The sequence below is a fragment of the Macrotis lagotis genome, chromosome 4, assembly GCF_037893015.1.
Source record: "Macrotis lagotis isolate mMagLag1 chromosome 4, bilby.v1.9.chrom.fasta, whole genome shotgun sequence".
Lineage (NCBI taxonomy): Eukaryota > Metazoa > Chordata > Mammalia > Peramelemorphia > Peramelidae > Macrotis > Macrotis lagotis.
Window position 1 is genome coordinate 244,911,401 of NC_133661.1, and position 27,176 is coordinate 244,938,576.

Here is a 27,176-nt window from a genome sequence, read left to right on the forward strand (position 1 = left end):
GACTAGAAATAAATCATTTTCATTTAAAAGTCAAAAAGTTCAGTGATACATATGTGTGTCTGTGTGTGTGTGTGTGTGTGTGTGTATAATTAGGTTTTCCTATTCATAAAGTGAGTTATTATGAAACCAGAAATATTCCTAAATTTTAAACCATTATCATGTACTCTTAACAACCTCTACTAATCTTCTGTCTTCTTTTGAAGAGGAATTGTTCAGCCTTCCATATTCACCTTAGAATAATGAATTTATTTTTTATTATTGTATAGATTTTTGTCAATTTCTAGACTACTGTATTCCATTTTACTATATTAAAAAGTATACAATAAGGATGGCATTATAGAAGGGTTAATTGACTGAGATAGACCTTTTGCTGTAAAGCTTTGATTTCAGGCTGCCATTTGATCTCTTAACATGCATCAATCCACCATCTCCTTGGTAGCTAGATCTTGTTGTAGTTTACCTAGAATAAACTAAAGTGATTTTAAGTACTACTGTTATCTAGGTTCAAATTCAATTCAGACTTCATTCTTGCATATCACAAATTAAGAAATGTATACCTATCAAATCCAAATAACACTTTTATATTGTCAGAGAAAGTTTTGATTTTGTTTAATGTGTTTGTAAATGAAGTCATAAATCTTGATATCTTTCATGTAAATCAATTGATTAATATAATGTTTTAGGACAATTATCTTCTTAATTTGTTGGTAATATGTAGTTTTATTCAGGAAGAAAGAAAATGGATTGAAATCTAGGCAGAAGGGCAGCTAGGTGGCCCAGTGGATAGAGCACCATACCATGAGGCAGGAGGACCTGAGTTCAAATTTGGTCTCAGACAAATAATAATTACCTAGCTGTGTGACCTTGAACAAGTCACTTAACCCCACTGCCTCATAAAAAAAAAAGAAAAGAAATCTAACAGAACCATAATAGATTTACACTCTCTTCCAAGAAGTTGCTAAGGTTTATACCAATTGTTCTTATTATTTTCTTGACAAAGGGACAGCTAGGTGGTACAGTAGGTAGAACAGATAGAATAGAGTTAGAAGGATGGGAGTTCAAATTCAGCCTTTTTGTAAAACCTTTGCTTCTCATTTAAGTTTTCTACTGAATATGCCAGCTAAATATTTATAATATCCTCTCTTGTTTTTTTCTAAGATCTTAAATAGATTTAAGTTGCTTTGCCATGGCATTATTTGATGTATAATCTTAATTAGTTCTACATTACTTATTATATACTTTACTTTAGCAATGACTACAATATGTATTATTGGGTGATGGTCTTAAAATACTTTTACACTTACAAATAAATATTGTGGAGAAGTCATTATAGAAGGGTTAATCTATTGAGATGGACTTTATTGAAAAGATTTGATATCCAGATGCCATTTGATCTCTTAACATGCATCAGTTCCACCCTCTCCTTGCTAGCTAGATCTGGCTATAGTTTTCTGAGAGAAAATCAAAGTATTTTTAAGTACTACTGTTATACATAGGAAGTGATTACAAAAAATTCCAGCATTGGTGAATATACTATACTTTACTGTTTTGTTAAGAATTGTTCAATTGTCTTCCTATCAATGAACTAAAAAAATTGCTTTTCTAATTTGTATTCTATGTATATCTATCTCTTTTTTAAAATTGTTTGAAATATCAGTATTTCTTTTAATAAATGCTTTTCTTCATATAAGACTATAACTATTAGAGATAATTTCTGGAGTTTCTGTTGAGTGCAGACTTTCACATTCTTCAATTTTTCCTTTCAGATGTAAATAATTCTTCATCTTCTACTGATACTTTCCTGTGTAGAATTGGAAGTGATGGATTTTTAGTCATTGCTCTATATTGATTTGCAATGCACTAATACTAATCCATAATTGTTGCAATCCAATTCTTAAGTTTCTGTTCAATATAGGTTTGCAGACCCATCAAGTTCTTCATCTTTTCCCTTCCACATTGAAATCAGCACTTCATTTCAACTATTTTGCAATCCAGAACAGATTCAGGATGTTATTTCTAATAACTGCCCTACAATTATTTATAATTCATTATGGCTGAACTAGGAGCTGAAGATACCTTTGACAAGAAGCAGTATGAAAGTCTTGCCTAAATCTTGTGTCCTTGGTATGATCTATTTTCAGTTTTGTTATGGTACAGTATTAGCATACAATAAAATAGTTTGTACACTAATTATGATTTGTCCTCATTAAATGTCACATGCAGGAAAATATTTCCAGGAAATATGATATTACTATTTCTGATCAATTTTGACATATCCTGCTGAGATGTAAGAACAGGAAAGATCACCACACTATACTCCATGTATTTCTAATCATCAGAAGTGCCAGTTAGGGAATCACATGTAAGCCTATGTCATCTCATGTTTTTCTTACATTCATAGAAGCAATTATATTGCATTGGCCAGAGTTAGACCAAAGGCCAAATGGTTGACTCCAGTTAGTCCTTCATGGCTATCATAGAATCTGAAGATAGAGTCACTGCTGTACATCATCCAGGTTAACATTCCCTTATTCTTCCACTCCCCTCTTCTTCCCCTAGATGATGGTGTAGGTGTGGGGGAGGGAGGTTACTGTTATAGAAAATACAGTAAATGTGTCACTATACCCCTTACTTTATATGCTATATCAGGACAATTCTAATGATCCTGAGTGCACTCTGGGGCTTATAAAACAGACAAATTCAAAGCATTAGTGTCACCCAAGGAAAGGTGACAGAAAGATGCAGTGTCTAGGTCCTTGTCCTATGTTATACTGACATGGACATTTCTGTAGCAATCCCATCCACATCTTTCAGAGATAAAACAGGCACAACCTCACATAGAATCTAACAAGCCAAAACATGCTAAATGGGCATGGTACCTCAGAAAGGAGAGAGCTGCAATTATATCCCTTTCTCATCCCCTAAAGTAAGGTTCCCCATTGCTGGGGGAGGAAGAGGAGTGTTCCCAGTATCCCATTAGTTCTAAACTCATAAATCAATTAATAGTTTTTAAAAAGAAGTTTACTAAGCCACATAAATCCCTATCAAGGATATACAACAAGAATAAAGTACCATGACCCCTCACTCATTTCTACATGGCAAAATATTTGTCCAGGATGGCAAGGTGAAATGATTCCAGTCATCTTCAGGCAGCCAACAAGTATGAGGGACTTGGAATCTAGGTGAGAGGGATATTTTTATACAGTTAGATAACTTATAAGTTCTCTCGACTCATGGAGCACCCAATTCCCAAGAAAAGTATTATTGCATAGTAAGGAAAAGTAATCCACACTGAAGGGGAAGGCATGGTCCTAACTAACATAGGTGGAAGCAAGGAGATGTGGGCCTAACCCCTGTTTAAGGGGAGAAGGAGAAGGCATGGAAAACCTTGTTCTTATCAGACTCCATTCTCCCCACTTCCCTTCCCCTTCCATCTTTTCCCACAGTTAGTTGCTCAACAACCAGAGTTCTCCCCTTCAGAGTTCTGATCCCAAGATATCCAGAACCTTCTGAGTCCAGAGACCAAGTCACCATAGAATAGTACATGTTCTTAATCCAAAAACACAGAATTTTAGACTAATTTTGCTTCCATTTTTTAGTCTCCTCAAATCATCATCTGCATTGACTAGAAATAAAAAGAGGTTTTATAGAAAAGAGCAGAAACAGGGCTATTATTTCCTAGAGTTAAATCATGATGTGGAGCTAAGGAGAGAACTGCCAATGCTTCTTTAATTAATAAGTCCCTGTCTGACTTGTCAGGGTCTCAACAAATGACCCTAGGAAGCCACTAAAAGAACAATCAGCAGTAAAGTAGATCTAGATGGCAAGCAGGGACCGCCAAACTGAATGATGGGGTCCCTAATTGATAGATTCTGTCCTCTGTAAAAAACAAAAAAAAAACTATTCTGATTGCATTTAATTATTAATGCATATTAATTAATGTGTGGTAATTGGTCATTTTCAAATGGATAAATGCTAATGTGTTTAATTGGTACTATTTCAAATCTCACCCCCCTTGCCCTATTCCTTTGACAACCCCAGGATACAAGAACATCAAGCAACTCCAGACAAATAGTTAACACTCCCAAAGTAAATACACTGACAACAAGAGTGCCAGCCCCATGCAATAGAAGCCAAAATGTTTCCTAAGAAATGAGGGCCTGTGCTATATGCAACTCTTTCTAATACAATCTAAGTCTTCCTTAATAAAGGAAGAATATATTTCTCAGTCTTTTCAGAATGAAATCATCTTCCTTTTGAAGATGTAGAAGATTTTGTAAAATGAAACTAACCTCATAATTACATGAAATTTTCATAGAAATAATTTTTGTGGTGGCAAAGACCTAGAAACATCCATCAGGAAATGCCAAGACCAATTGTGGTACCTAAATATAATAGAATATTGTTGTGTGATAAGAAACAAGTATGAACTCAAGAGAAGCATAGTAAGATTTAAATAAAATGATACAGAAGTGAAATAAATAGAATGAGGAAAACAATAAATAAACTATAACTACAATGTAAATTAGAAAAATGACCAAACAACAAACCTTGGACCCAAGGAAGAAAGAAAAAGAAGTTTATCTCACACCTTTATTATAGAGGTAGGGGATGCTGGGCTTGTAACACTGCATATTATTTTGGTTTCAACTGATGTGCTGGTTAGTTTTGCCTAAAGTTAAGTTTAAAAAACATATCACAAAACAAAAAACAAACAAAAACACATCAGAGGCAGCTAAATGAAGTGGATAGAGCATCTGCCCAGTCAGAAAGGCCCCAGTTCAAATCTAGCCTCAGTCATTTAACAATTACCTAGCTGTGTAAACAAAGCAAAAAACAAAAAAATAACATATGGGGTGGCTAGGTGGTACAGTGGTTAAAGCACCGGCCCTGGAGTCAGGAGTACCTGGGTTCAAATCAGATCTCAGACACTTAATAATTACCTAGTTGTGTGGCCTTGGGCAAGCCACTTAACCTCATTTGCCTTTCAAAAAAAAACAAAACAAAACAAAAAACAATTACCTAGCTGTGTGGCCTTGAACAAGTCTCTTAACCTTATTACCTGGCAAAAGTAAAAAAAATATATATTTCTCATATTCTATACATGCAAATAAATATTACTTATTTGAAAATATCCCATAAAGTGGCTTTGTACTTATTCCAAATATGTTTTTATCCAAAGCATTCTGCTTTGGAAATTGCCTTTAGAATAAGTTGATGAATGACCTGGGAAAAACCAATGGAAGAGTCTAGCAGCTCAACTGTATGAATCAAGTCACTAGATATCAAAGTTGAACAAAGGAATATTACATATGCACAAATTATACTGGCCGTTGATTAGGATGCATGAAAAAATAGGCCAGTTCAACCCCAAAAGTTTTAGAAAAGTCTCAAACACTGGACCACTGAGCCATATGGTGAAACAGCACTGACTAGACTGCTCATCAACCAGGAAACAAATATATACTGCACAGAGCAGTCAACATGAGATTAAATATGAGTGTGTGAGGATTTTCTGTACCACAGAAACCTGATCCAACACAAACAGTGCTATAGAAACAGACCAATAGAAAGCAAGAATCCTAATTTGAGTGATTATCATTCAATTATTTCTTTATACAAGGACCCAGCCTGGGGATACAGTAGTCTGACAAGTCATAGAAATATACAAAAAGCTCCAAATGGTTGAGTCTGAGGAATCATTCACATGAAGTGGCATGTCCTCCTCCAATGAGTACAGAGAGTCTTATTACTTCATTATGCCATGGCTTTCCTTTGAATGAAAGAAGTAGTTCCCCAAACTATTGAGCAACTCCGGTACCAAATGACTTTCAGCCATTTCCAAAAAAATCAAATAATAGATTTAGAATAGCAAGGGATCTCAAGAATCACCTATTTCAAGCCCTTTATTTCATAAATGATGAAACTGAAATTCAGAAAGATAAAATGACATTGCCAACATAACAAATCTAAGAAGTAGCAGAGATAAGCAGAGATTCTTTTAAAAATATCAACAGCTAAGGGACTCAGTGAATAGTTTGGAGTCAGGAAGACTTTGTAACTTCCTGTCTGAACTTAGACTGTTCCTTTTGTACATTCTACACTCCAACTATACTGCTCCCCCAAAATATCCAGACCTTTCTGTTCTCCATGCTTTTACACACATTGACCCGAAACATGGAATCCCCTTATCCTTGAAAATGCAGCTCAAAATCCCATTTTGTACATGAAACATTCCCTAATTGCTCCAACTGAAAGCAATCTTTCCCACATATGAACTGTTAACACTGGGGAGTCCTCTCAGGCACTCAGTTCAGACCTGTCATTTCATTGGTATAGAGAAGTGGTGTTGAACTCAAATAGAAATGGAGCCACTAATCCATACAGAAGGATCCCTGTGGGCAATATATTGACATACGTAGAAAATGTAATATTATCTAGGCTTTTTTCTATTTCCATTTGTTTTGTTAAATATTTTCCAATTACATTTTAATCTGCTTCAGGTAGCACTAGGAAATGTGGGCTGCATGTATCCAATGTTTCTGGCACCCCTTGAAGAGAGAACTCCCAGTGAGAAAATCCCCTCCATCAATGCACATGAGCAGATATTTTCTTTCTTTTTGGGGGATGGGGATTTTTCAAGGCAATGGGGTTAAGTGGCTTGCCCAAGGCCACACAGCTAGGTAATTATTAAGTGTCTGAGGTCGGATTTGAACTCAGGTCCTGACTCCAAGGCTAGTGCTCCATCCACTGTGCCACCTAGCTGCCCCGAGCAGATATTTTCTAACCTGAAATCTTAGTAAGCTACATAGGGCACCAAGGAAAGCAATTATATTGCAACACAGCTATCGAAATAGTAAAAGGGGGGTGGCTAGGTGGTACAGTGGATAAAGCACCGGCCCTGGAGTCAGGAGTACCTGGGTTCAAATCCGGTCTCAGACATTTAATAATTACCTAGCTGTGTGGCCTTGGGCAAGCCACTTAACCCCATTTGCCTTCCAAAAACAAAAGAAATAGTAAAAGGGAAAATAATGTTGATAGACCTAAAGCCAAGGATTCATTATCTACTGTATTTGCAAAACCCTCCCAAAAATTATGGTGTCTCAAAGAAGTAGCTAAGTCTTTACAGACTACCACACACAAAGACATATAGACAAATACACACAGACACACTCTATTTCTGTCTCTCTCTGTCTCTCTGTCTCTCTGTCTCTCTCTGTCTCTCTCTCTCTCTCTCTCTCATACCTTGAGGCCCAGGTAGACCTCGAGTCATTTCCTTTAATAAAGTTTAGTCTGAGAGCTAGGAAGGGCCTTGGAGTTTGGCTAATCAAATTGCCTTCTTTTATACTTAGTCAACAAGCATTTCTAAAGTACCATGGACCGGATATTAAACAAATTTCTAGGGTATACAAAGAAAGTGAAAAAATTGTCTTTACAATCAAAGAATTCATTTTCTAATATCTCAGGCACTCAGTTCAGATCTATCATTTCATTCGTATAGGGGAGGCAACATAGAATAAATATGTGCATTTTGATATATATGGATGAAATGTAATCTCAGAAAGAAGAGTCTTGGTTTCAGCAGAGTATTGAAAGAAGTCAGGTAAGCTCAGATGCAAAGGTGATGCCCAATATATGATCATTTGGTTAATGAATGCTTAAATAATGGTGAGGGTAGCTAAATAATTTGGTGGAAAAAGTGCTAGCCCTGGAATAAGGATGACATGAGTTCAGATTTGATCTCACTTACTAGCTGTGTAAATCTGGGTGTGGTCCTATTTGGCTCAGTTTTCGCATTAGAAAGTGAGCTGCAGGGTGGCTCAGTGGATAAAGCACCGGCCCTGGAGTAAAGAGTACTTGGGTTCAAATCTGGTCTCAGACACTTAATAATTACCTAGCTGTGTGGCCTTGGGCAAGCCACTTAACCCCATTTGCCTTGCAAAAAAAAAAAAAAGAACTAAGAAAGTGAGCTGCAGAAGGAAATGGCAAACTACTCCAGCATCATTGCCAAGAAAATCCCAAAATGGGTCACAAAATGAGACATGAATAAAAAACAACTAAACAAATTAATGATGAGATAAATAAATGACTACAAAGCAATAATAAAGTGTCAAATGCATGTATGTTCCAGTGCTTCAACACCTCTATACAACTCTCCATAATACCTCTAAGGAGAATCAATTAACATTTGCCAATACTCTAGCCACATGAGACCCATTCAAAAAAAATATCCCTATGCAAAAATGTCATCAATAACTACAGGATCATAGATTTTAGAGATAAAAGGGATCCTACCAATGCATTTTGTAAATTCACTCTCATAGGAAACAGGTCCATTACTACTAAAGATATTCAAAACAATATATACTATGTACTCTTCCTCACCTACCCCCTGAGCAGGGGCAGAGTTCCATTCTTAAGGTCATTAAGTGAAGGTGGAGATTTACTGTATACTGAGACAACTACCCTTGGAAAAAAGGAGCAGCAGCAAAGAAAATTGGTTCTACCTAAGACCTTTGAAAGCAGAGGTCAAATGATAAGTCTAGTTATGTATCTCCTTCAAAGCAGAGAGGTGAAGTAAACAAGATGAAGAATAAGATATGCATTTTTAAACAGAGATAATGTGGAAATTGGTTTTTCTGGGCATGTTTCTTAAGGATTTTTCCTGTCTTTTCTTTCTATTATCAATAGAAGGGAAAAGCAGGAAGGAGAGAAAATAAGTGCTAGGTAATTGGAAGGAAGGGAGTACCAAAACAGAGTCAGATTGCAGAGATCATGATCAACATCTCTTTGTGAACAAACCAGAATCAAGAGCTGGATAAATTGAATAAACTAAAAGGCTATAAGAGAAGCCAAGTCAAAGCTAGGTATAAGAACGAAGTCTCAGAAGGAGCTGTGAAGAGGTGGAGACCAGAGAACAGATGATAATAACCTGCTACTGGGGAGAAAAAAACAGAGGATCCAACTACACAAAGAGTTAACTCAATTTTGCAGCAGCCATTTGGTCTGTGGGTGCCTTTGCCTGGTTACTCCCAGACATTTTTAGCCAGCTTCCACCCTCCAGTTTCTTCTGAAGGTCCTTTAGCTGGAAAGAGAGAGAATACGCCTGATAACTATCGCCCTCACCCTCATTGTTCTCCATGGCAACAGCAGAGTCCACCTGGCGTTAGACACTGAACACTTTTAAGGAAATACCCAACTCTTGGGGAAAATGAAGCTCTCAAAAATGTTTCCTGTACTTCCATATAACTAGAATAAGTGTATAGTCTGCCAAGGTGACTACTTTTAGAAAGGAAAATATTCAATTGAATATATACATTCCAATATGTTTATTCAAGCATCACTTTTGTTACATTATTCACAAACTTCATGATTCCCTTGAGATTCAGGCCAGGGAAAGCACTACTATATAACACTCTTAACCAGTAACCAATCTCCGTTGTAAAGAATTCAAGATGGAATTGTATTATGCCAAGATCCAGTTTATAAAAAGGTCATATAGCAAGGCCCCAGTTTCTTCTTGAAATCAACATCATCACATGGAAAACAATTTTAAGAGAAAAAAATTAAAAGTATGATCCCAATCAAACTGAAATTTCTCAAATTCTCAGTAATAAAATATCCAAGAATTTTGGTGTACGACAAAAAAGCCAGCAACAATGACTGTGCCATCAAAGGATTCCTAAATGTTCCAAGTGTTCTAATAAAGACATGCTCCTTTCTTAATAAGTCATTGCCTCCAATCCAATACACTTAATAATGTCACATATGAACAACAAATAACAATTGGAAATATCAGTTGAATGAAATCTACTTGGGACTCTAATGTCTAAGGCTAGAAGTTGGAGAGAAGGCACAAAAAACCCCACAAGTCTAATTGCTCTGCACACAGTCCAGGTCCTTATCAATTTTTCACTATTCTTACAAAAAAAATTATACTTTAAAATTGACATTCCATTTCCTCCTCCAATATATTTACCCAATTCAACCAAGCACTATTCCTTCCTTCAATCATAGCACTTCCTTCAATCATACTTCACCCATTAAGATAGGATTCATTGAAGGCTTTTTCTTTTGGGTTTTGGTCTTGTAATCTGTCATGGTTGACAGTGTATTCTGCTAAATAATTCCACATGGTACTTGAATTCAGCTGAATTATCATTCCAAACTCCTGACAAGTAGTCATTCACCTTTCCATTGAAAAATTCCAGGAGAGAAAGCCTATTACTTCTTTTTTTTCTTTTTCTTTTTTTGGTTTTTGCAAGGCAAATGGGGTTAAGTGGCTTGCCCAAGGCCACACAGCTAGGTAATTATTAAGTGTCTGAGACCGGATTTGAACCCAGATCCTCCTGACTCCAGGGCCGGTGCTTTATCCACTGCGCCACCTAGCTGCCCCCAGCCTATTACTTCTTGAGGAAGCTCATTTCATGTCTGTAAAGGTCTAATTGAGATGAAATTAATCCTTACATCAAGCCTATAGCTGCCTGTCGAAACTTCAAGCTATTGTTCTTAGTCCTACACATTGGGACCAAGCCTGATCCTTCTTGACATGACAACTAGTCAAATACTTAAAGACAACATTCCTACCTCTGCCTAAAGCTTTTTGTCTTCAGGTTAAACATGCCCAGTTGCTTCAACAGATGACAGACTCTTTCTACATTCTGGCTACTTCTCTTTCAAAACAATCTATTTTGGTTTAGGCAACTAGATGGTAAAATGGATAGAAGAGCAACCAGGAGGTCCAGTGGATAGAGGGACCAGGCCTGGAAGCAGGAATACTTATAATCATAAGTTTAAATGTGACCTCAGACACATACCAGCTATGTGACTATTAACATATCATTTAATCCAGTTAGTCTCAATGTTTCATTTATAAAATGAGCTGGAGAAAGAAATGGCAAATCATTCTGGTATCTTTGTCAAAAAAACCCTAAATGGGTTCACAAAGACAAGACTGAAAAATGACTGAATAACAAATTTAGAAATACAATGTGACCTAGAATTGGAAAGAACTGACTTCAAATCTAGTTTCAGGCAACTCACATAAAAGTTGTCTGCCTCAGTTTCCTCATATATAAAAAGGGGGACAATTAAAAATAATGGTCCTCACCTCCCAGGGTTATTATGAGAATAAAATAAGATAAAATTTGAAATGTGCTTTGCAACCCTTAAACCACTACATAAATACTAACCATTATTGGTTAGACTAAATGTAATTATAATGTCCCTAAAATGTATTTCAGAATGTAGTATGATTTGCCAGGTAAATTGACACAGATCACAATATTACAGTATAATAATCACCTCCATATTCAGGATAAAAGGGAACCATGGCTCACATGTTAAATGATATACAAATTTGAAAGTGTTGTGAAGATGTGAATTTTGTTTTCCAGAGAAAATTATAAAGGGGGAGGCTAGGTGGCGCAGTGGACAAAGCACCCGCCCTGGAGGCAGGAGTACCTGGGTTCAAATCCAGTCTCAGACACTTAATAATTACCTAGCTGTGTGGCCTTGGGCAAGCCACTTAACGCCATTTGCCTTGCAGAAACCTAAAAAAAAAAATTATAAAGAGAAATTATCTGCACAAGGAAGGAATACCATGGAAACTATAATTTTGGAACACATGAAAGACCTATTCCCCTCACAGCCCAAATTTTCCCATCTTTATATAATGTGAACTTTCGCATTCCTAGGGCAAGAATTCAAACACACTGGCAAGGGCTTTTCCTTTTCATGATCAGAGAAAGAACAACACAAATGCAAATTTCAAAAACTGGATTTAGGGAGAAATGATGGGATGCTATCAAACCAACAATATGGTGAAACCCTCCTGGAATATATGAGCTGAGCTCCCACTTTCTGCAGGAGTCCTTTCTCAGTCTTCCCAGCTGCTAGGAAGTCAGATTATGCTGTGAATAGAGGGTGGGAGTCAGGAAGATCTGAGTTCAAACCATCCCTCAGATATTCACAGTTTGTGTGACACTGGACAGGCTCTTTAACTGTCTCAATTTCTCATTTATAAAATGGGGGTAATAGTATCACCTACCCCACCACAGGATTGTTAGGATCAAATAAGATAAAAGTTGTGCAGCATTAAGCACTTGCCTAATAACATAGAAGAATTTTGCTATTCAGTTGTTTTTCATTCAGATCTGACTCTTCAAGATCTTTCGATTAGGTCTGACCCTCCAAGACATTCAAGCAAAGATACTAGAGTAGTTTGACATTTCCTTCTCCAGTTCATTTTATAGAAGAGGAAACTGAGGCAAACAAGGTTAAGTGTGCTCAGAGTCACACACCTAGCAAATGTTTCTGATTCTATATATGAACTCAGGAAAATGAGTCTTCCTGACTCTGTCTGAGTACTGATATCCACATTGCCACCAAGCTGCCCCTAAAGCTGGTACTTGATAAATGTTTATTCCCCACCCTCTGTGATTGTGTTTGAACAATTCTTGATAGATTTTGTACTTACCTAGCTATTTCTATTGGACTGTGATTTCCTCAACAGCCATTTTCTTTCTTTGTATTCCCAATATTCAGCACATAGCATGTATTTAATATAATTATTGACAGACTGAACTCCTTAAATATAGGGGCTTTTTTTTGTCTTTCTTTGCATCTACAGTGCTTATCAAAGTAATCACTTAATAAAGACTTGTTGTTGAATGATTAACTTTTCAATCCATAAGTAAGAGAAAGAATATGACCCTGGTTTTTTCAAGGTTATCTACAGATAATAATCATTACATTAGTGATAATAATCACTCGGATTTAGGAGGTAATTATGCAGTTTACCAAGCAATGTTCTTAAAAGAAACCCTTGAAGTCATTAACTGAAGTATTATCATTCTCATTTTATAGAAGTGGAATCTCAAGCTGAGAAGGTTTTTGATGTACCTATGGTCACACATATATAGTAAATATTGGATACAATATTTAAATCTTCTGAATCTAAGCAAATGATATCACTGAGCTGTACATTAGGTTTCTAAAGAGCTCAGGTCATAGATTTAGAGCTAGAAGTGACCTCAGAATCCATCAAACCTAAACTGTCTATTCTTTTTAGCCTAATCATATCACTACTAATTCTATTTCCAAAGATGATTAAGGAAAAAGGAAAAAACCTTATAGGTTCTAAAATATCCACAGCAACTCTCTTTAAGGTTACAAAAACATTTTCCTCATTTTATAGATAAGAAAAATAGGCCAAAAAAAAGCAAATGATTTGCCTAGGGTTATATGTCAATAAAGTATCTAAAGCAGGATTTGAACATGGGTCTTCCTGATTCCACCTGCAGAAACCTAATCACACTGCCATGTTGCCTGTCATGTATAAGAATGAGGTGATGGGATGTTACTTGTCTAAAATACCTTTTGTATTAATAAGGGCCTTCCTACTGTGAAAAACTAAAAAAAGTCTCGGCTTCTCTCAAAAACATGCTCTGAAAAGGCAAACTGAACATCTGTAATGATTTAAGAAAGGAACATTTTCTATGCTGAGAAGCTAATCAGTCAATCAACACCCAACCTTTCAGACAGGCTTCATCCACACTTCACTAGTCTTTCTTATCCTCTTCAAGAAACAGCAAAGCATCTTGGGACACATCTTGCAATAGGTTGAAAGATGACATAAAGTGCTATCTTCAATCAGTCAATGAATATTTCTTAAAGATGTACCATGTATAGAGTACCATCCTCTGTCAAGTCAAGGACAAAAAAAGGTGTAATTCAATACACCCCAATCCTCAAAGATCTTACCATCTAGTTGATGAAACCAGATATCACAAGAAAAGTTAAATAGCAATATAAGAACTAAATAATAATAATATCGTCAATAGTACAAGAAAATTTCTCAAATGAGAGGTACTCTGAATTAAAAGGAAAAAGATCTCTATAGGTTGAAGTCATCTTGAAAGATTTCATGGAAGAGTAAAAATTTGATCTATGGGGGCAGTTAGGTGGCGTAGTGGATAAAGCACCGGCCCTGGAGTCAGGAGTACCTGGGTTCAAATCCAGTCTAAGACACTTAATAATTACCTTAGCTGTGTGGCCTTGGGCAAGCCACTTAACCCCGTTTGCCTTGCAAAAATCTAAAAAAAAAAAAAAAAAAAAAAAAAAAAGATTTGATCTATGGAGTTAAAAGTAGATTGTCTGAAATAAAAATGACCTATCATACTAGTGTACTCTAGTCAAGTCAGATTATAATCAGCACTTAATGTATAAATTAGGGCACTACATTTCAGGGAGGGCGCTGATAAGCTAGACAAAAGATCAAAATGGCAAGTTACTCAAAAATACTTTGAAAGAAACTGGAATGTTTCTCCTAGACCTCCTATGTGATTTCTCTCCATATTTCCAAGAATCAGATTTCTCCATCTTCACATCATTCTTCTCCACTACTACCCAACTCCCTATTCTAGCTTCACTTTATGAACTCCTACTCAAAAATAAGTTTCATGCATATAAAAACAGACATGCTTACTTGTGTTGGGATCCCCAGTGATCTGTTTCATAATTGTTTTCTCTATATACCTACTTAATTATCTTTCTACCTATCAGTCTATCTGGGAAAAGAGAAGATTTTAGAAACAGTAATGAGGAGACATGATAGTTTTCTATAAGCATTTGAAAGACTGTCACTTTTAAGAAAAGTAAGAATTTATTTTCTTGACCCCATATATCAGAAATAGCTAACAATGGCTAGGGGTAAAAAAAAAGAGATAGAGAGAGACAGATTTCAATTCAATATGAGAAAGTATTTCACAGAAGAATTCCTGATAAAAAAGAAAAGAAAAAATCTGTAATAATTATTCATAGAGAAAGAATTCTTACCTAAATTAGAAGGGAAACAATTAATTAAAGAAATATATCTAAATAGATATAGATATATATGAAAAAATGGATACAAATATATGAAAATTAATAATTCATTTCCCAAAAGATAGTCAAAAAGATATGAATGGGCAGTACTCAAAGCACAAATGCAAATTCTTAAAAACCATATAGAAAAAAATTCTAGGATTCACAAATAATTAGAGGAAATGCTAATTAAGACAACTCTGAAATTCAACTTCTTATTTGTTAGACTGGCAAAGAATAAAAGAGAAAAAACAACTGCTGAATGGATTGTAGGAAACACTAATGCACCATTGGTAGAGCTGTGAATTTGTTCAACAACTCTGGAAAACAACTTGCAATTACATCCAAAAAAAAAAAAATCACTAAACTACCTAGTGATACTATTATTAGATTTATATCCCAGGGAGTTCAAAACAGAGAAATATTATCCATATGAACAAAAATATTTACAATAGTTTTATGAAAGCAAATAAATGGGAGCAAAATAAATGTCCATCATTTGAAGAATGACTGGATAAATTAGGGCATAGAAATAATAAAGTAATAAAATTGTGATGAATAAATAACTTGGGGAGACATATATATATATGAAATGATACAAATTGAAATGAGCAAGAAAAAGAACAAACTGAGTAATGAAAACAATGATAATATGAATAAAAACACTTTTGTAAGATCTCAGAATTGATGAAAGCAGTAAAGATAGTGACTTTGAACATCTGATGATGAAACACATTTCCCATCTCTTGACAGAAACATAATGCACTCATGACAGATAAAACTATATACATTCATAGACTAGCCAACTGTAAATATTTCTTACAAAAGAGGGCTTCTATTTTGAAGTGGCATAATGGGGGTGAGAGATTAGGCAATAATGTTAAATTCAAAAAGATAGTATTAATAAAACATTTTTAAATGGACAGAAGCAAAAAAAGTATAGAAGGAAACAAAAAAACAGAACGGTATTGTTGCTACTTTGTTGAATTGTAAATACAGATGAATGCTTCCTTTAAAAAACAAACAATATGTATGCACTGAATGATATAACATCTGAATTCTAAGAGGAGAAGCTGAAGGAGTTGCAGGAAGACATAGAAAGCAGAACTCTAATAGTAGGAGGCCTCAACCTCCCACTCTTAAGATTTAGATAAATCCAACTATAAAATAAATAAGAAGGAAGTTAAGGAAGTAAATAGATTGTTTAGAAAACCTAGACATGATAGACGTATGGAGGAAACTGAATGGGGATAGAAAGGAATATACTTTCTTTTCTGCAGTACATGGCACTTACAAAAAATTGACTATGTACTAGGGCATAAAAACCTAATAATCAATTGCAGAAAGGCAGAAATAGTGAATACATATTTCTAAAATCATAATGTAATAAAAATCACATGCAATATTGGGCAAGGGAGATACAGAACCAAAACTAATTGGAAATTGAATAACCTCATTTAAAGAATGAGTGGATCAAGCAACAAATTATATAAAGAATTGATTATTTTATTCTAGATAATGACAATAATGAAACAAAATACCAAAACCTATAGGATACACTCAAAGCGGCTCTCAGGGGATATATTATAATTTTAAATACTTATATGAATAAATTAGAGAAAAAAATGAAATCAATGAACTAAATATGCAACTAAAAAAATTAGAGAAAGAACAAATTAAACCCCCCCAAATTAGAAATTCTAAAAATTAAGGAGAAATTAATAAAATCAAAAGCAAGAAAACTATTGAACTAATAAATAAAACCAAGAGCTGGTCTTATGAAAAAGCCAATAAAATTCATAAACCTCTGGTCAAGATGATTAAAAAAAGAAAAAAACAAAATTGTTAGTATCATAAATGAAAAAGGTGAACTCACCACCAATGAGGAGGAAATTAAAGTAATAATTCAGAATTATTTTGCCCATCTCTATGCCAATAAATTTGATCATCTAAATGGAATGGATGAATATTTACAAAAATATAAGTTGCCCAGGTTAAATGAAGAGGAAATTAAATACCTAAAATAACCCTATCTCAGAAAAAGAAATTCAACATGCCATTATTGAACTGCCTAAGAAAAAATCTCCGGGGCCAGATGGATTCACAAGTGAATTCTATCAAACATTCAAAGAACAACTGGTTCCAATTCCATATAAACTCTTTGGAAAAATAGGTGAAGATAGAACCCTGCATAACTCTTTCTATGACACCAATATGGTGCTGATACCTAAACCAGAAGATTTAAAACAGAAAAAGAAAATTATAGACCTATTTCCTTGATAAATATAGATGCAAAAAATTTAAATGGAATCTTAGCAAAATGACTACAACAAGTTATCATTAGGATAATATATTATGACCAAGTAGGATTTATCCCAGGAATGCAGGGTTGGTTCAATATTAGGAAAATTGTCACTATAATTAATTATATCAATAACAAACCTATCCAAAATCATATGATTATATCAATAGATGCTGAAAAAGCTTTTGACAAAATACAGCACCTATTTCTACTAAAATAAAAACACTAGAGAGCATAGGAATGAATGGACTGTTCCTTAAAATAATAAACAGTATCTATCTGAAATCATCAACAAGCATTATATTGCAATGGGGATAGACTAGAGGCATTCCAATAAGATCAGGGGTGAGACAAGGATGCTCACTATCATCACTACTATTCAATATCGTATTAGAAATGTTAGCTTCAGTAATAAGAGAAGAAAAAGAAATTGAAGGAATTAGAATAGGGAAGGAAGAGACAAAACTCACTCTTTGCAGATGGCATGATGGTATATCTAGAGATCATCTAGAAAACTACTAGAAATAATTTATAACTTTAGCAAAGTCACAGGATATAAAAGAAACTCTCATAAATCCCCTACATTTCTATATATGACTAACAAAATGCAGCAGAAAGAGCTAGAAAGAGAAATCCCATTCAAAGTAACCTCAGACAATATATAAAATACCTGGGAGTCAACCTGTCAAGGCAGACACAGAAACTTTTTGAAGACAATTACAAAACACTTCTCACACAAATAAAATCAGACTTAAATAATGGGGCAAATATCAACTGCTCATGGACAGGCCTAGCAAATATAATAAAAATGACAATTCTACCAAAATTAAACTACTTGTTTAAGTGCCCTACCAATCAAAATTCCATAAAATTACATTAACAAGTTAGAAAAATTGTAAGTAAATTCATATGGAGAAATAAAAAGTCTATAATCTCCAAGGTGGCTTAGCCCTACCAGATCTAATACTATATTGTAATGCATCAGTCATCAAAACTGTCTGGTATTGGGTAAGAAATAGAGTGGTGGATCAGTGCACTAGACTAGGTGCAATAGCAGGACATGATAATAGTTATCTGCTGTTTGATAAACCCAAAGAGTCCAGCTATTGGAATAAAAACTCTCACTTTGATAGAAATTGTTGAGAAAATTAGAAGTTAGTATGAAAGAAACTTGGATTAGACCAACACCTCAAACCCTTTACCAAGATAAGATCAAAGTGGATACAGGATTTTGACATAAAAAACAATATTGTAAGCAAACTAGGAGAACAAGGAACAGTTTACCTGTCAGATCTATGGAAAGGGAAGCAATTTTTGACCAAGGAAGAGATGGAGAACACCATTAAAAATAAACTAGATAATTTTGATTACATAAAAGTAAAAAGCTTTTGCAAAGACAAAACCACTGTAACCAAGATCAAAAGAAATGTAGTAAATTGGAAAACAATTTTTATGACAAGTGTTTCTGACAAAGAACTCATTTCTAAAATATACAGAGAACTGGGTCAAATTTTAAAAAAAGAAGTCAAGCCATTCCCCAATAGACAAGTGGGCAAAGGATATGTAAAGGCAATGTACATATGAGGAAATCAAAGCAATCTATAATCATATGAAAAATGGCTCTAAATCAGTAATTATTAGAGAAATGCAAATTAAAACATCTCTGAGGTACCACCTCACACCTCTCAGACTAGCCAATATGACCAGAAAGAAAAATGATCAATGTTGGAAGGGATATGGGAAATCTGGAACAATAATATATTGTTGGTGGAGCTGAGAACTCATCCAACCTTTCTGGAGAGCAGTCTGGAACTATGTCCAAAGGGTAATAAAAATGCGCATACCCTTTAATCCAGCAATAACACTATTGGGTCTATACCCTGAAGAGATTATGAAAAAGAGTAAAAATATCACCTGTACAAAAATGTTCATAGCAGCTCTGTTTGTGGTGGCAAAGAAATGAAAACTGGGGGAATGTCCATCAGTAGAGGAATGTCTAAACAAATTGTGGTATGTGTGTGTGTATGTGTATATATATATATATATATATATATATATATATATATATATATATATATACATATATATATATATATATATGATGGAACACAATTGTTCTATTAGAAATCAGGAAGGATGGGAATTCAGGGAAGCCTAGAAGGATTTGCATGAACTGATATTGATCGAGATGAGCAAAACCAGAAGAACACTGTATACCCTAACAGCAACATGAGGATGATGATCGACTTCAATGGACCTGCTCATAACAATAGGGCAACAATCAGGCACAATCTGGGGGTATCTGTGACAGAGAATGACATCTGTATCCTGAGAAAGGACTGTGGAGTTTGAACAGAGATCAAGGACTAATTACCTATAATTTAAAAAGAAAATGTTCTCTTATTATGTAATTCTGCTATATCTCATACCATATGTTTCTTCCTTAAGTTTATGATTTCTCTATCATCACATTCAACTTAGATCAATGCATACTATGGGAATGATGTAAAGACTAGCAAACTGACTCCTGTGGGGGGTGGGGGGAGGGAAGCGAGATTGGGGAAAAAATTGTAAAACACAAAATAAATAAAACCTTTCCAAAATTAAAAAAATAATATCAAACAATTCTTAAATTCATATACAAACATGCTTTATCTTTTATATGTTGAAATATTTGCATTTGTTTATGATTACCAAGTTTAGAATGAAAAAGGAAATTTAATTTAAGCAGAGGCTATCTATAGGTATATACTGAATGTGTCATAATGGGTTTTCCTGCTTCACAAATGACTTGAAATGGATGCTCACCAAGTTCACATGCAGCGTTGAGTTTATATAATTCAAATGAAGAAAAAGCATCTTTGGGAATGATGAAGCAGGAAGAATGGTTTGAGTCAAAGCACATCCATGCATATTTACCCAATTCATATGCACTAATATAACATTAGATGAAAGGGAATCACTGAAAAAAGAAAATACAAAATTCTCTGTCATGCTGTTAAAGAAAAAATTTACTTTCTTTGACTGATGATTGTATGGTTCCCTCACTATATATCCAATATATGAAAATTTTAAAATGATTCCATACAAAGGTTAGGATGCTTCCAGCTCCAAAATTCTTGGCCAAAGTAGGGGCTCACCTTTGATCAGATACCCTTCCTCAGAAGGGGTAGATGATACTGAAAGGGGGTTGAAGAGAAGGGACCTGAATAAAGAAAGTGAAATTTAAACTTCACATCAGTATGCTGATATATTTCAGGAAACAGAAAATGAGAGAACCTGATAACTAGGTTCTCTGACTACATCTGGCCTTTTCAATAATTTTAATCTTTCCCTTTCTTCCTCCAGCTGGTAGAGGGATATGATAATTCCAAGATCTTTTGGGAATTATGTGATTTAATTAATGTTCACAAAGAGAGAAACTTCCATGGAAACATAAAATACTATCATCAACAAAATGTGGAATATTCCTGGGTACTTTGGTTAATAGAGAGAGAGAGAGAGAGAGAGAGAGAGACTCTTTTCTGGCTCCTTTCAAACAGGTGGGTAGCAATCATTTGAAAAAGAATAAAAATGGAAAGCTTAAAATAAACTGTAATATTTCATTTCAGTTTGCTACTCAGTAAATTAAAGCTTTGTCCAAAGTGCACTCTACTGGAACATAAGGATCTCTCTCCATAGTACTGAATCTAGGCTCATTTCTTCCAGAGTTGTGTGTGTTTCCATTCTCCAGGGTCTGACCTTAAAAACCAGGCATTTATCAGTGTTCTTTTGGTAACTAAATAACATTTATTCCATATTATATGCTACTTAGATTGCATCAGAGAGGGGTTGAAAATGCTACTGCAGAATGACTTCTGCATTTCTATATAGAAAACTAGGCATTGAACATTCATCTTATTCAAATGAAACTTGTTCATCAAAATGGGGTCTTGTAGCCAGCCAAGTGACTCTTGAATTCTTACAAGTGAGAAATGGAGATTTAGTAGTGAGACAAAAATTAATAATTCACAACTGAATTAAACTTTCAATATTCCAGCACAAACATTTTTGTGGATCCCTAGTTAAATGTCTGTGAAGCATAAAACTGGAAAGTTTATAAAGAAAATATCTGCTCATAAAGGCTTCTAGGAGATGTTATGTCCCATTCCTGGGACAAAATTCCAAAAGTTCATAGCTAGGATCAGTCTAGCCCATTAGCTTCTCCTGATGTATTTTAGTGCTCTTTTAATCTTACAGATTTGACTGCCTTAAATGTAACACTTCTCCTACTCTCATCAACATTTTCATCCATTCTACATTACAATTTGGAAATGTTCCTCAACTTTCAGAGAATCCATTCTACATGAAATGAAACTACAGACATCATAGATTATACTATCTTCTAAAATACATAATTTATACATTTATTTTCAGTATATCCAAACTCAGGGAATGTTAGTTATAAAAAATTTCAGAGAAGAAACTGTCTCTACCAAGGAAGAAGAGCAACTATTTTAGAACTTTTTATCTTATATTGACCTGAGGTACCAAGTGGTTAAATGACATGCTTGGAAATACAGTCAGTCTAGGTCAGAAGCAGGACTTGCAATCAAGTCATCTTAACTATAAGGTAAAGTGTTTAGCCACTACACCATTCTATTTGTACACATGTATTTTCAAGTGGATCAAAAAGTTATGAAGTTTTAAAGAATTTGTAATATATACAGCATTGATAGAAGATAAAGAGGTCTACATATTAAAGACCTTTGTATCCATATTCTAGTCATTACTGTTGAGTTGTGAGTTTGCTTTGAAGAATCGATTAAGGATAATGAAGGCGAAGAAAAGGAAGATGATGGTGGCTATAATCACATTAGAATAATGGAGAAGGAAAAAGTAGGACAACATACATATAAAGCTAGAAAAGGACCTAGACAACATGAAGATTTGTATTTTGATGAACTACTTATTGACAAAGAATTGATATCTCCTGACTCCTCAGTCACTGCTTTTCCCAAAACTACGTTCTTTTAATCTAACTGATTTGACTGACAAAAGAAATATAATGCTTCTCCTACTGTCATCAACATTTTCACCCATTCTACATTATAATTTAGAAGTGTTTCTCAACTTTCAGGCTGTCCATTCTACATCAAATGAAACTATAGACATTACAAGTTATACTATGTCATTTAAGGTTAATATAAATTATTGTGAACTCAGGTCCTCCTGACTTCAGGATAGGAGCTCTATATAGTGCTTCACGTGGCCACCCTGATGTAAATTATTTTGAAAGAATGTTTTAATATATAAAAGTGCTATATAAATAGTAAACTGTAATCACATTCAGAGAGCTATCACTTTAGTCAGCTGTCAAGTAAGAAAATGAAAACACAAGTGTGAAACCAATAAGAAATCAACAATATTATCAAATTATTAAGTATTCTAAAATATGTAGACTCAACTCCTTCTGTCCTAATAGATTCATCATGAATGAAATAGAAATAATCTCTTCTCGGGGCAGCTAGGTGACACAGTGGATAGAGCACCGGCCCTGGAGTCAGGAGTACCTGAGTTCAAATCCGGCCTCAGACACTTAATAATTACCTAGCTGTGTGGCCTTGGGCAAGCCACTTAACCCCATTTGCCTTGCAAAAACATAAAAACAAAAAAACAAAAAAAAGAAAGAATCTCTTCTTTCATGGAATGAGTGATTTTTTTATCATAAGGAAACAACTTCTCCCAATATCCAGGGTTGAAGATACAGGGGAGACAAGCTGATTCAAAATGAAGAGTTTCCTCAGAACCTCTTTGTGGATAGCATGCCATGTTTTCTCAAGACAACTGAGCCACCTGGTGTTAGAAACATAATAGATAGAACACTGTGCTCCTCATCTCTTTCTCAGAGTTCAGCAAAAGTCTAATTTTTTTTTAACTTTAATATAATTTTAAGCAATTTGAAAATAAATGACTATGGTTTTGGTCTGACATCTTAACTCTCAGGTTTCTTGATTATCCTAGCCTTAAAGTAGAAGCATTTGGATTGTGCGTATATTTTATATTTATATTTATATTGTGCCTAATTCTGAACAAATTATGGTCTAAGAGAAAAATATAACCACTGAAAGAAATGGTATAGATGAATAACAATAACCAAAAAAATTATGTTTTTAATTCATTGCGTTTTTAATATTAAATAGAAAAGATTGTGTGGTGGATTATAAAGTACTAGACTTGAAATCAAGAAGATTTGACTTTGAATTTCACCTCTGACATTGTGCAAACACAGGCTTAACCTCTTTCAACCTTTCTAATCTGTTAAACTGGGACAATAATAATCAGTACCTAGTTCACAATATTGTTAAAAGATCTTATAACATTGCTGTAAAGCACTTTTGAATTTTTTGAACTGTATAATTCTGACACACTCCCTTTCCCTACAGGCCCACTCCCCTGCAGCAATGTTCTTCCCTGTCCACCAATGAAAATGCTAATTCAGCAGTTGCCTAGCTTAAGAGGTTTAAGAATAAAGGTAAAGAAAGCAGAGAAATGGGGCACAGGCATATTAAAATGAAAGTAGAACAGAGAAAAGATGATCAGATACTTAAAGAAGAAATGTCAACACTTTTCCTGATAATGCTACTTCTCTGCAAGAAAACCAAAATAACCAAGGCTATGGACTGATCATTTAAAGAAACTGTCAAAGGCATAAACAGTAATAACCTGTAAGTTCAACTTCAGGCTACAGAAGTTTCTAGGAAATTCGTTTCCAAGGAAAAACAACATCCCACAGACCAAATAATTGAAGTTGATAAGATTCCAAAAATCATAGGCTTATTGGGTAGGACAGAATATAATCCTATTTAGTTAGAACCTCTTTAGGCACTTACTAACACTGCATTTAAAATACCAGACCAAATCAAAGTCATGATAGATGGAGGGTTATACCTACTGTCATTGCCCAGTTGGCCTCACCCAAGGTTCACATCAGTGAACAGGTAATCTGGGTTCTGGGAAACATTACAGACCGAGATAGACTTGGTTATCAAGTAAGATCAATAGACTCTCTTTTAGCTCTACCTGCAATTTCTGATATATCATCGTTAGCTTGTGATTATTTAAGAAATCTTATCTAGACAATTTTCAAATCTTTTCTGCTCCCCCAATGGATGCCATTGAGCAAATTCTTCTTACCTCAGGCTTGCCTTTTACATCATGATGATCCAGAATTTCTGGCAGACACCTGTTGGGCCATTTCCTACCTCACAGATGGTGCAAATAATAAGATGGAAGTAATTGTGAAAGCAGGCTGTTCCAAGGGTAGTGAAATGTCTAGGATCTGGTGAATTGCCAAAAGTTACTCCTTTCTTTTAGGCTGCAGGAAACATTATCATTGGGACAAATGAACAAATGTAGATTGTAATAGATCCAGGAACCCTTGCTGTTTTTCCTATCCTGCTTACTCACCCCAAAAGCCATATGCAGAAGGAGGCTACATGGACCATGTCAAACATCACAGCTGGCCATCAGGACCAAATACAGAAAGTTGTGAATTGTGTACTAGTTCCATACTTGGAATTCTGTCAAAGGGAGTCTTTAAGTCGAGAAAGAAGCTGTGTGGGCTGTCACAAACTATACAAGTGGTGGAACAATTGAACAGATTGTATATCTTGTCCAAAATGGTATTCTGGAACCCTTAATCAACCTCTTATCTGCAAAAGACAGCAAAATTGTCCTTGTTATTTTGAATGCCATTTCAAATATTTTTCTGGCTGTTGAAAAACTAAATGAAACTTTAAAACTGTGTATCTGAATTGAAGCATGTGGAGGACTAGAAGCACTTCAGTTCCAAGAAAATGAAATTGTATATAAGGCTTCTTTCAAGCTTAATTGAAAAGTAATTCTCTACAGAATAAGATCAAAATATTTTGCCAAAAATTACCTCTGATGGCTATGTCTTCCAGCTTTAAGACAGTACACCTGGGATCTTTGACTCTTAGATTTTGCAGGCAAACTCCCAAGTATCGTATGCCTTGTTCTTGCTATAATTTTGTCTTTCCTTATCTCCAATTAGATCTTTATTTGAATGTGATTTTTAATGTAGCACTAATGCAAACTTAAACAATTTGAACTTTGTACATATTGAATGAAACTTCTATCCTCAATAGGGTTCTTATTTCAATGTGGAAATTCCTGTCTTACACTGTCCTGTAATTGAAAACTTAATCCCACCCAAAATAAAAAAAAAAGACTGTATAAATGTTAGAGGCAATTAGAGGGTACAATGGAAAGAGCCACAGACCTGAAGTCAGAAAGATCCATAGACCTGAAGTCAGAAAGATACAAATTCAAATCTGACCTCAGACATATACTGCATCTATGTAGACCTGGGAAATCACTTAACTATTTTTGCCTTAGTTTTCTTACTAGAAAATGACTTGGAGAAGGGAATGAAAAAAGACTAGATTTTTTGCCAAGAAAATTCCAAATGTAATCACAAAGAGTTTGATATGACTTTAATGAATGAAAAACACAAATGTTAGATTGTACTACTATTTAATGTATTACAAGGCACAGGGAAGACATATTGTCATAATAGTGAAGATAATAATATTTGGGCTGATTGTGTCACATAAAACTATAATTTACCTCAATAATTCAAAGGAAATGTGAGGTCAGTCTAAACTACTGAAAAGTCATAATTATTAGATATTATGAGAAGAAACATTTTCATTACTTTCAACTTAGAAATAGGCCAAAGTAATATCTAAGTCTGTCCTGAGGGGACTTGTTTAATGAATAAATAAGAAATTGTATAATTAGCATATCAATCGTTTGCATTTAAATGCATGTTCTGAACTAGTGGAGAATGCTGTAAAAGTTAGTTCTCTTAAGCATTTTCAACATTGCCCCTGAAATGCAGACTGAAAGACTGATTGAATGGCCAATAAATGATAACTGAACTCATGAAGTTTTAGTATTTATTGTATTTATATTGTATTTATAAAATGCATTGATAGTCTCAACTTTGTAAGCACTGTCTCCACTAGTACAAATGTCAAACCCATTTTTAATTGCTCCTCTTTTGGGACTCTTGTCCATATCATTCTATAAATTCTTCGATGAGAGTCTCCCTAGCATGTTGGAAATCTTCCATAGATCTTTTAATATTTCACGAAGACTGGTATAGTATCAAAGTTATCAAGTGTTATCCCTTACTTGTAGTACATGGCTAGCACACCTACCTTTTCAATCATATGAGTCTCTGTTGAATTATTGTATGACAAGATTTTCATGTATGCCAGTTATTCTTAGTCAAATGATACTGTTTATAAAAACAAGCATCTCTCATTGCCCCTTGAGTCACATATAAGTTGCATTTTTTAAAGAATATGGGATTTCAGGCTTTTTCAAAGCAGTTATTACTTGCACATTGCAACATTACCCAGCACAGTTTTGATATATTGAAAGTCAGCATAAGAAACTAAATGGAAATTTTGGGGGAATTTTGCAGGAGTTACAGATGACCTACAAGGTCAGGAGATGAGACAGAAGAAGTTTAGAAACTCTACAAAGTTTTAAATATGTGTGTAGTATTGTAAAATATCAAGAAAAAAGAGAAGGAAATCTGAAAAGCCAGAAGATGTCTTGAGTAGAAAGGGAGGGCCAAAAAATTTATGCTAATTGTTCAGATAGCAGTGGCACCACATTGCTAACTTCACTAAGAGAATAACAGTGGTGAAGTGATTTTTTTTTAATCTGTTTTGGGCAACACTGAAATTTCCACACAGTTTCCAAAATGAAATCCAGTCTAATCTCTTCTTGCTATTTATTTTTGAATCCTGGTAATTCTACATTACCAATCTATAGTACCAGTACAAACATATGTACTGATGCACTAATTCAATGGGTGATCTATTCAAATGAATTCAGTAACTTGATACAAAGACAAGAATATGCTTGCAGTTTGTAATATAATAATAATAATAATAATAATAATTGTGGAAACAGAAGCCTCAGGTAGGCA

General features: G+C 34.6%; 1 pseudogene; it reads left to right on the top strand.

Moving 5' to 3' along the window:
* Positions 1 to 25,149, top strand: part of LOC141522888 (importin subunit alpha-1 pseudogene) — a 29,544-nt pseudogene extending 4,395 nt beyond the window's left edge.
* Positions 25,150 to 27,176: the final 2,027 nt, after the last annotated feature.